This window comes from Rhinopithecus roxellana, chromosome 20 (genome assembly GCF_007565055.1).
Source record: "Rhinopithecus roxellana isolate Shanxi Qingling chromosome 20, ASM756505v1, whole genome shotgun sequence".
NCBI classification, from domain to species: domain Eukaryota; kingdom Metazoa; phylum Chordata; class Mammalia; order Primates; family Cercopithecidae; genus Rhinopithecus; species Rhinopithecus roxellana.
In genome coordinates this window covers 73,492,921-73,501,463 of record NC_044568.1, presented here as the reverse complement: position 1 = coordinate 73,501,463, position 8,543 = coordinate 73,492,921, and the positions used below count along the sequence as shown (strand labels likewise).

At 39.2% G+C, this 8,543-nt stretch overlaps 1 pseudogene; it reads right to left on the bottom strand.

The window, feature by feature from the left end:
* Positions 1 to 1,071: 1,071 nt before the first annotated feature.
* On the bottom strand, positions 1,072 to 4,706 carry LOC115895171 (annotated as a pseudogene).
* Between the last annotated feature and the right edge of the window lie 3,837 nt (positions 4,707 to 8,543).

Below are 8,543 nucleotides of genomic sequence, written 5' to 3'. Positions count from 1 at the left end.
CTCATGCCTGTAATCCCAGCACTTTGGGAGGCCAAGGCAGGTGGATCACCTGAAGTCAGGAGTTCAAGAGCAGCCTAGCCAACATGTGAAACCCCATCTCTATTAAAAATACAAAAAATTGGCCGGGCGCGGTGGCTCAAGCCTGTAATCCCAGCACTTTGGGAGGCCGAGACGGGCGAATCATGAGGTCAGGAGATCGAGACCATCCTGGCTAACACGGTGAAACCCCGTCTCTACTAAAAACTACAAAAAAAAACCAGCCGGGCGAGGTGGCGGCGCCTGTAGTCCCAGCTACCCGGGAGGCAGGAGAATGGCGTGAACCCGGGAGGCGGAGCTTGCAGTGAGCTGAGATCCGGCCACAGCACTCCAGCCTGGGTGACAGAGCGAGACTCTGTCTCAAAAAAAAAAAAAAGGAAAATATTCCAAAATCCAAAATCCGGCAGGGCATGGTGGCACCCGCCTGTAATCCCAGCACTTTGGGAGGCTGAGGCGGGTGGATCACCTGAGGTCAGGAGTTCACAACCAGCCTGGCTAACATGGTGAAACCCCATCTCTACTAAATACAAAAAAATTATCCAGGCGTGGTGGAGTATGCCTGTAATCCGAGCTACTTGGGAGGCTGAAACAGGAGAACCGCTTGTACCTGGGAGGCGAACGTTGCAGTGAGCTGAGATGGTGCCATTGCACTCCAGCCTGGGCAACAAGAGTGAAACTCCTGTCACAAAAAAAAAAAAAAAAAAAAAAAAGAGTATTCCGAAATCCGAAATCTAAAACCCTTCCAGTCCCAAGTATTTCAGATAAGGAATATTCAACCTGTATGAATGTTCCTAGGGAAAAGAGACAGCCAAAATATAAGACCATGTATAAGAACTAACTTCAGTAGACAGAAAGTAAGAAGTGCCAGGGGAAGAAGAAAGAGACTGCATTTTAAAACCACTATACAAATTTGAGCTGTAAGAAACATTGACATTTTCTATAAGCATGCTAGAGCAAACAGGAGAAATTCATAAGATATTTTCTAGAAAACAAAAAAACTTAACAAGATTTATCAAGGAAAAGGAAGAATAAAAGTTAAATATAATGGCAAGAAAATGTTCCTACTAATTTTATTTATCCAGGCATGTCTTAAATATGGCTATTTGTTACACACAGGAATTCTGCAGACATGTTGACATGATAGTGAAATACATAAATATGTAATGAGAAAAAGTTGAAATGTGGATAAAACAAAGTCTTTACAATCAAAGACTCACCCCTATTAGTGAGTTTTTGGCATTTCCGATTGTAGTCAGGGCACTGAGGTCAAATATAACTACAAATTTTGCATTGTCTACATTGAACACATGATTCTTAAAAGCCTCATGCTTTATTTCAGAACAGGCCTCAGGAAGTTGCAGACTATGTAGGAGGTTGTTTAGGGCACAAGTCATTTCTCCCAATATTAACTTCTAGGCAGTCTCCAAAACAGGAATATTCTTCAAGCTGAGCACTGCTTGATAAACAGCATGGGCTACAGCAACAACCTGAAAAACAAAAAATTCAAGGAAGCGATAAATGGAAAATAAACCACTATCTGTATTAGTGCTGATGATACAAATAAATTTAAAATTGATCAATTCACTGTCTGTAACACTTAATATTTTAATTTTTTAAAAACCAATCAGAAAACGGACACAGATCAGTATGCTATTTCAAATCTATAAAGTTTTATCACAAATAAAGAGTACTACAAATGAGAACTGTCAATATGAAATTTCCAAAATGGCCTTTTTTTTTTTTTAAATAATCAACATCAAAAGACATATGCAAACAGCAGTTTAAGACTGATTTTCTTAAATCTACCAAGAAAGTCTGTGGTGGATTTGACTCAGGGGGTGGTTGAAAAGCCAGTCATTTTTGTTTACAAAATATACAGTACTTCTTAATTTATAACTTTATAAATGTGTCAGCTTGTTTTACTCTTATGAAAATTTAATAAATTTAATAACAGCAAAAGATGCATAGTCTGAAAAGAGTATCTGGCACATCATTCATCAAAGTATTCAGTATGATTATCAAGAAATATAAATTGAAAAGAACAAATACAATCACTATATTCTAAATCAAACATTTCACATTTCACTCAATTTCACTTATGTAGCCTGGTAAGCAACATTAGGTCCAACTCTTCAGTGACCCAAGTTGTCAAAGTTCATTATCAATGTATTACTCACCTCTTTTTCTTTATGATAACGCAAGAATAGTAGTTTAGATGATGGTATAAACAGTTTTTTACAAATGATGATGGCAGTTTTGTATTTATTTGTTCAAGTGAAAAAAGCCAATTGAAATGGCTACATACTATATGACTCCAACTACATGGCATTCTGGAAAAGGCAAAACGATGGAGAGAGTAAAAAGATCAGCGGTTGCCATGGGCTTAAGATGGAGGGAGGGAGGCGTGGGGACCAGGAATAAGGAAGGAGTGGGTAGAACATAAAAGATTTTTAGGGAAGTGAAATTATCCTGTATGATACTGGTAATAGGGGATATATGTCATTATACATGTTAAAGTCCATAGAATATATAACACAAAGTAAACTATAAAATTAGTTAATAATAATATATCAATATTCGCTCCTTTGTAATAAATATACCACACTAACACAATATGTTAATGATGGGGAAACTGCTAGGATGAAGAAGGTATATGGGAACTCATTGTTTTCTGCTCAATTTTCTGGATATCTAAAAAATAAAGTCTTCTAATTTAGAAAAACATATCTAAGCTATATTTCAAGGTCTTAATACTGTGACATTAAAGTGTTTAGACACCTAAATAGGACACACGTATTTTACAGTTATCACGGGCATTTTTTCACATTAGCAGAGAGAGGTATAACTCTGGCAGAAACACTCAGCAGAATGCCATCTAGAATTTGCTTTAAAATAATCTAGTTGGAGATGAAAGGACAGCAAAGAGGCCTAGATGAAAACCAGATGGGCCATTTGCTTCTAATTACAGAAGCTGAATGTTAAATATGTACAAATTTATTATACTCCCTATTTTTATGTGCTTCAGAATGTCCATAATAAAAGTGGGGGGAGGATATTCATGGTTAAGAAATTAAAGGAGGCCAGCCAGGCACGGTGGCTTATGCCTGTAATCTCAGCACTTTGGGAGGCCAAAGCGGACGGATCATGAGGTCAGGAGATCAAGACCATCCTGGCTAACATGGTGAAACCCTGTCTCTACTAAAAATACAATCGTGCCACTGCACTCCAGCCTGGGAAAAAGAGCGAGACTCCGTCTCAAAAAAAAAAAAAAAGAAGAAATTAAAGGAGGCCAGTCATGATGCCTCACATCTGTAATCCCAGCACTTTAGGAGGGCAAGACAGGAGGATTACTTGAGGCCAAGAATTTGAAGCCAGCCTAGACAATGTAGTGAGACCCCTTCTCTCCAAAAAATACAAAGGTTAGCCAGGCGTGGTGGCATGCATCAGTAGTCCCAGACAATCAGGAGGCTGAGGTGGCAGGATCGCTTGAGCCTAGGAGTTTGAGGTTGCAGTGAGTGCTGATCACACTGCTGCACTCCAACCAGGAATACAGCAAGATCCTGTCACCAAAAAAAAAAAAAAAGAGAAAAGAAGGAATCTGGGGCGTAAAGCAATGTTTCACAAAAAAAAAAAAAAAAAAAAAAAGAGTAAAGCTGCACTGAGACTAGCTATCAACCACTAAAAATAAAGGCCTGGCAGAGTGGCTCATGCCTATAATCTCAGTACTTTGGGAGGCCAAGGCAGGGTGGATTGCTTGAGCCCAAGAATTCAAGAATTCAAGACCAGCCTAGGCAGCATGGCAAAACTCCATCTCTACAAAATAATACAGAAAATTAGCCAGGTGTGGTGGTACATGCCTGTAGTCCTAGCTACCTAGGGGGCTGAAGTGGGAGGATCACCTGAACCCAAGAGGTCAAGGCTGCAGTGAGCCAAAATCACAACACTGCACTTTATCCCGTGTAACAGACTGAGACCCTGTCTCAAAAAAATTTTTAATTAAAAATAAACAGACACTAAAATGAAACCACAGATTATAAGACTGATGAATATACTCTAAAACATAACATAATAAAGCAAAGCCCTTATTTCTTTCTTTTTTGGAGACAGGGCCTTTTTTGTCACCTTGGCTGAGTGCAGTGGCACAATCAGAGCTCACTTCAACATCAAGCTCCCGGGCTTAATCGATCCCCCTCCCTCAGACTACCGAGTAGCTACGACTATAGGTGCATGCCACTACACCAAGATAATTTTTGATTTTTTGTACAGATGGGGTCTCACTACGTTGCCCAAGCTACGCCAGAATTCCTGGATACAAGCAATCCTTCTGCTCTGGCCTCCCAAAGTGCTGAGATTACAAGCATGAGCCACCATGCCCAGCCAAAGCCCTTAATTTCTTACATATCGATTTAAGGGCCTGAATAAACCAACAAATTAAAAAAGAAAAAGGAATAATTCACATACCAGCGTGAGTAAATTCAAGACTGAGATGATATAATCGGTACCACAAGTCTGGCAATTCTCCAGTTGGTCTAATCCATATGTAATGACCATGTCACAATGTATAGTCATGCTAGGATCCAAGCTGCCGAGCAAAACACCAACACACTCATTAGCAGCTGTCAACACAGCCTCAGAAAAAAACACCTGGTTGCAGCCGTCACACATCTCATTACTCTGTACAGAACCTGTAAATGGGGAAAACAAGCAGCTTTTAAAAAAATTCACATACTTCCACAAACCAAGAAAATACTTTTTATTTAATGCAATTTCAACTGAAAATTAACTGCTTGCCTTGCCAGCAGTCTCTTAATATTGTAGTTCTCAGTAGTTGAATAATAATATCTTTAGTACAGTATGTAAACCTGATCTTGACTAAAAAATCCTCAAGTGCTATTATGACAGGAAATGGAATCTGCCATCCTCTATTTCCTATATACCCAACTTCGGTTCTCCCAATGTCACCAAATGGCTGAAGCTCAGAATCTTTATCATGAAATACACCACGACAGTAACGGTATTGACAGCATGGGAATAGCCTGCCCACACATACTACAAGCTAGCTCTTGGGCTTTTGGGAATCAATCTTTTAAAACTAAACATACAAGTCACTTTAAGCTCATTAAAGTATCTACTGATGGTCTCTTTTGAAAGATCAGCACTCTCAAGCTTACCACACAGTATCTTCAAAAATCGTATCATTTCCAACACATATACAAACAAATCCCCCACTAAACTATAATGGCCAATAACTGTCTACTAAATTTCTAATAAAATAGGGGAGAAAACAGAGCAAATAAATGCTTAAAAAAAAATTTCTTTAATAATTAACAACCAATACATAAAGGATTTTAGTTTACCCAAAGTTTTCATTAAAAGCATCCTTGGAGGTTGGGCACAGTGACTTACGTCTATCATCCTAGCACTTTGAGAGGATTAGCTGAAAGGTTTCGCTTGAGTCCAGGAGTTTGAGACCAGCCAAGTCAACATAACAACACCTCATCTCTACCAAATTTTTAATTATTTGGGCGTGGAGGCTGAGGTGGGAGGATCACTTAAGCCTGGGAGGTCAAGGCTGCAGTGAGCCAAGATCGTGCCACTGCACTCCAGCCTGGGGAACAGAGACCACTTCTCCAAAAAAAAATATGGGAGCGGAAAGGGAAGCATTCTTGGCCGTGCACAGTGGCTCATGTCTATAATCCCAACACTTTGGGAGGTTGAGTTGGGAAGAGTGCTTGAGGCCAAAAGTTTAAGACCAGCCTGGGAAACACTGAGACCCCACCTCAACAAAAATAAAAAATTAGCAGGCTATGGAGGGAGGATCACCTGAGCCCAGGAGACAGAGGTTGCACTGAGTCATGATGGCGCCAACCCACTTTAAAAAGAAAAAAAAGCTGGGGATGGTAACACTCACTTGTAGGGGCTGAGTGAGGTGGGAGGTTTACTTGGCCCCAAGAGTTCAAGATTACAATAAGCTATGATTGCACCACTACACTCCAGCCTGGGTGACAAAGTGAGGCTCCAGCTCCAAAAACAAAAACAAAAACAAAAAAACCCACCATTCTACCATTCTCAAAGGCCTAAAGATCCTCATAAATCAATATACACCTATCCTATAAATTATGTCCCTTCTATTTTATGTCTGAGTTAACGGCTTTTGTTTCAACTCTGTAGTCTTCAAACAACCACCTTTAGACATTAAAAATGAAGCAAAGATATTAAACCATTTTGAAACCATATTGGTTTAAAATACCAATACGCTGGTTTCATTATCTTTAAGTTCTGACATTTCTGCTCAAATGCACAACTTACCAAAAAATTTTATATATCTATATAATCAATATCCTATTTTATCTAGCAACACGTTCAGTAAAAAGTATATGCTCCTAAAAGCAAGTTTATCCTAACAATAAAATTTTCGTCAGATTAAATCTTTTCTTGACTGCATCACACATGCTTCTCTCTCCTTATTCAAAGCAGAGTACAATGCCTGGGGTTCATTTCTCGTGTCTTTCCCACTGAACCCTCACTGGATATGCTACAAACAGTGCAGCTAATGTTTGAGGCTGCTGAAGTGTGGCAATCTAGCTACCTCATTTTTAATTTATGTTCTTTGATATCAGGCTATCAAAGAATATAAAGTATACAAGTTTTCATATGAGTTCCATCTTATGCTCAGAGAAGATTACTTTCTGAGGCTTTTTCCTATAGTGTGCTATTCGTAGTATGTTGAAAAACTAAAAGGAAAACCAAATAATTGAAAGTAAAATTATAATAAATATTATTTAGAAAGAAAAGAATAAGATTTAAAAATTCCAGCAGATGGCCTTTTGAATGGGAGGGTAGGGAGGTGGATGAAAGGAGGATGAGATATAACAATTCCCTACTTTTCTGGCTATTTAGAAAGCAGTCAGACAATATATACAGATGCACATACATACATACATGCTAAACATATGAAAGATTAATAACAGTTCATTAGGTAAAGAGAAACATTTACAATGTAAAACAATTTTATTTTTGAATGACACTTGAAACACCCAAAGCACTTACATCTGTTACATATGCCTCAGTAATTGGAGGACCCCCGAATTGGGCTGAAGCGTTCCCCAATGCTCCTCACCACATACTAAAAACACCTGGAGAAGTGCAGCCAGCTGTGCTAATGACACTGATGGAGGAGGGACGTCTTCATCCACTGATTCCCCAGAGGCCACATGGCTGAGGTCCTAGATGCGAATTCACAGCATTCTTGTAAGTAGTGCATTGTTTTTTTTATTTAAAAAAAAAAAAAAAAAAAAAAAAAAAAAAACGCTCAAGCCTGTAATTCCCAGCACTTTGAGAGGCCGAGACGGGCGGATCTGAGGTCAGGAGTTCGAGACCCTCCTGGCTAACACGGTGAAAACCCCGTCTCTACTGAAAAATACAAAAAGCTAGCCGGGCGAGGTGGCGGGCGCCTGTAGTCCCAAGCTAACTCGAGAGGCTGAGGCAGGAGAATGGCGAAACCCGGGAGGCAAGCTTGCAGTGAGCTGAGATCCGGCCACTGCACTCCCCGCCGTGCGACAGAGCGCGACTCTGTCTCAAAAAAAAAAAAAAAAAAACTCTAAATACTTAAATCATTCATTTTGGATAGATTTTTAGGCTTTATAAGAGGAACTGTGGCCCCACGAGAATATCATGACTCTACATACAAAAATGGGTTTTACCTAATTATTTCAAAAAGCCAACATTAAACCCACAGGACAACAAATTAGGGAAATAACTTCGTTATATCAACTCAGAAAGCCATTGGGGAAAAATAAATTCTAGTACATATGCTCTAGTTATATGAAGGTATAAATGAAGACAGAAGCTTTTGCCATTCCTCAATTAGTTTTGGGCTAAAAATCTCATTCTAGGTATTCTTTGAGCTAGGTATACTCAGCTCAACAGTAAGTCCTCCAAACCAAGAGCATGCCCATGAAGAGCAAAGGGAGGTTGTAAGACCCAGCCTACAGAGATGTATAACTGAGGAATTACGATATATGAAAAGGACAAGATTCGCAAAAACTGGAATATCAGAACCAATGTACATATCTACTTAAAATTAAGCACCAAAATAACAGAAGAGAATGAGATCTTAAGGATAACAAGGGGAAGCATCTCTACAAACTAGAACGTGTGGCTTCTGAAAGGTAGATCAGCTTTAAACGTGGGCTATGAAAAAAGACGTTCTAGGTGTGGGGGCAAAGGAAAAAAAAGCGGAAGCAAAATATTTCCTTGCTTTTCTGGGAAAGAGTAAACATATCAGTACAACTAAAGGTACTGAATTCCTGTTGACGATAAGCAGCAAAGATGAAAAACACAAGATGAGACTAAAATCTGTATGGGAGCCTTGATTGGTTGATCTGAATAGGAAAGAAACACAAAGATCCAAATAAGAGATGGCACAGAGTTAAGCCAAGACAGTGGGGTCAGAAAAGCCAAGTACCAGTAACAGAGGTTTCAGCAGCACTCTTAAAGTTCCTATT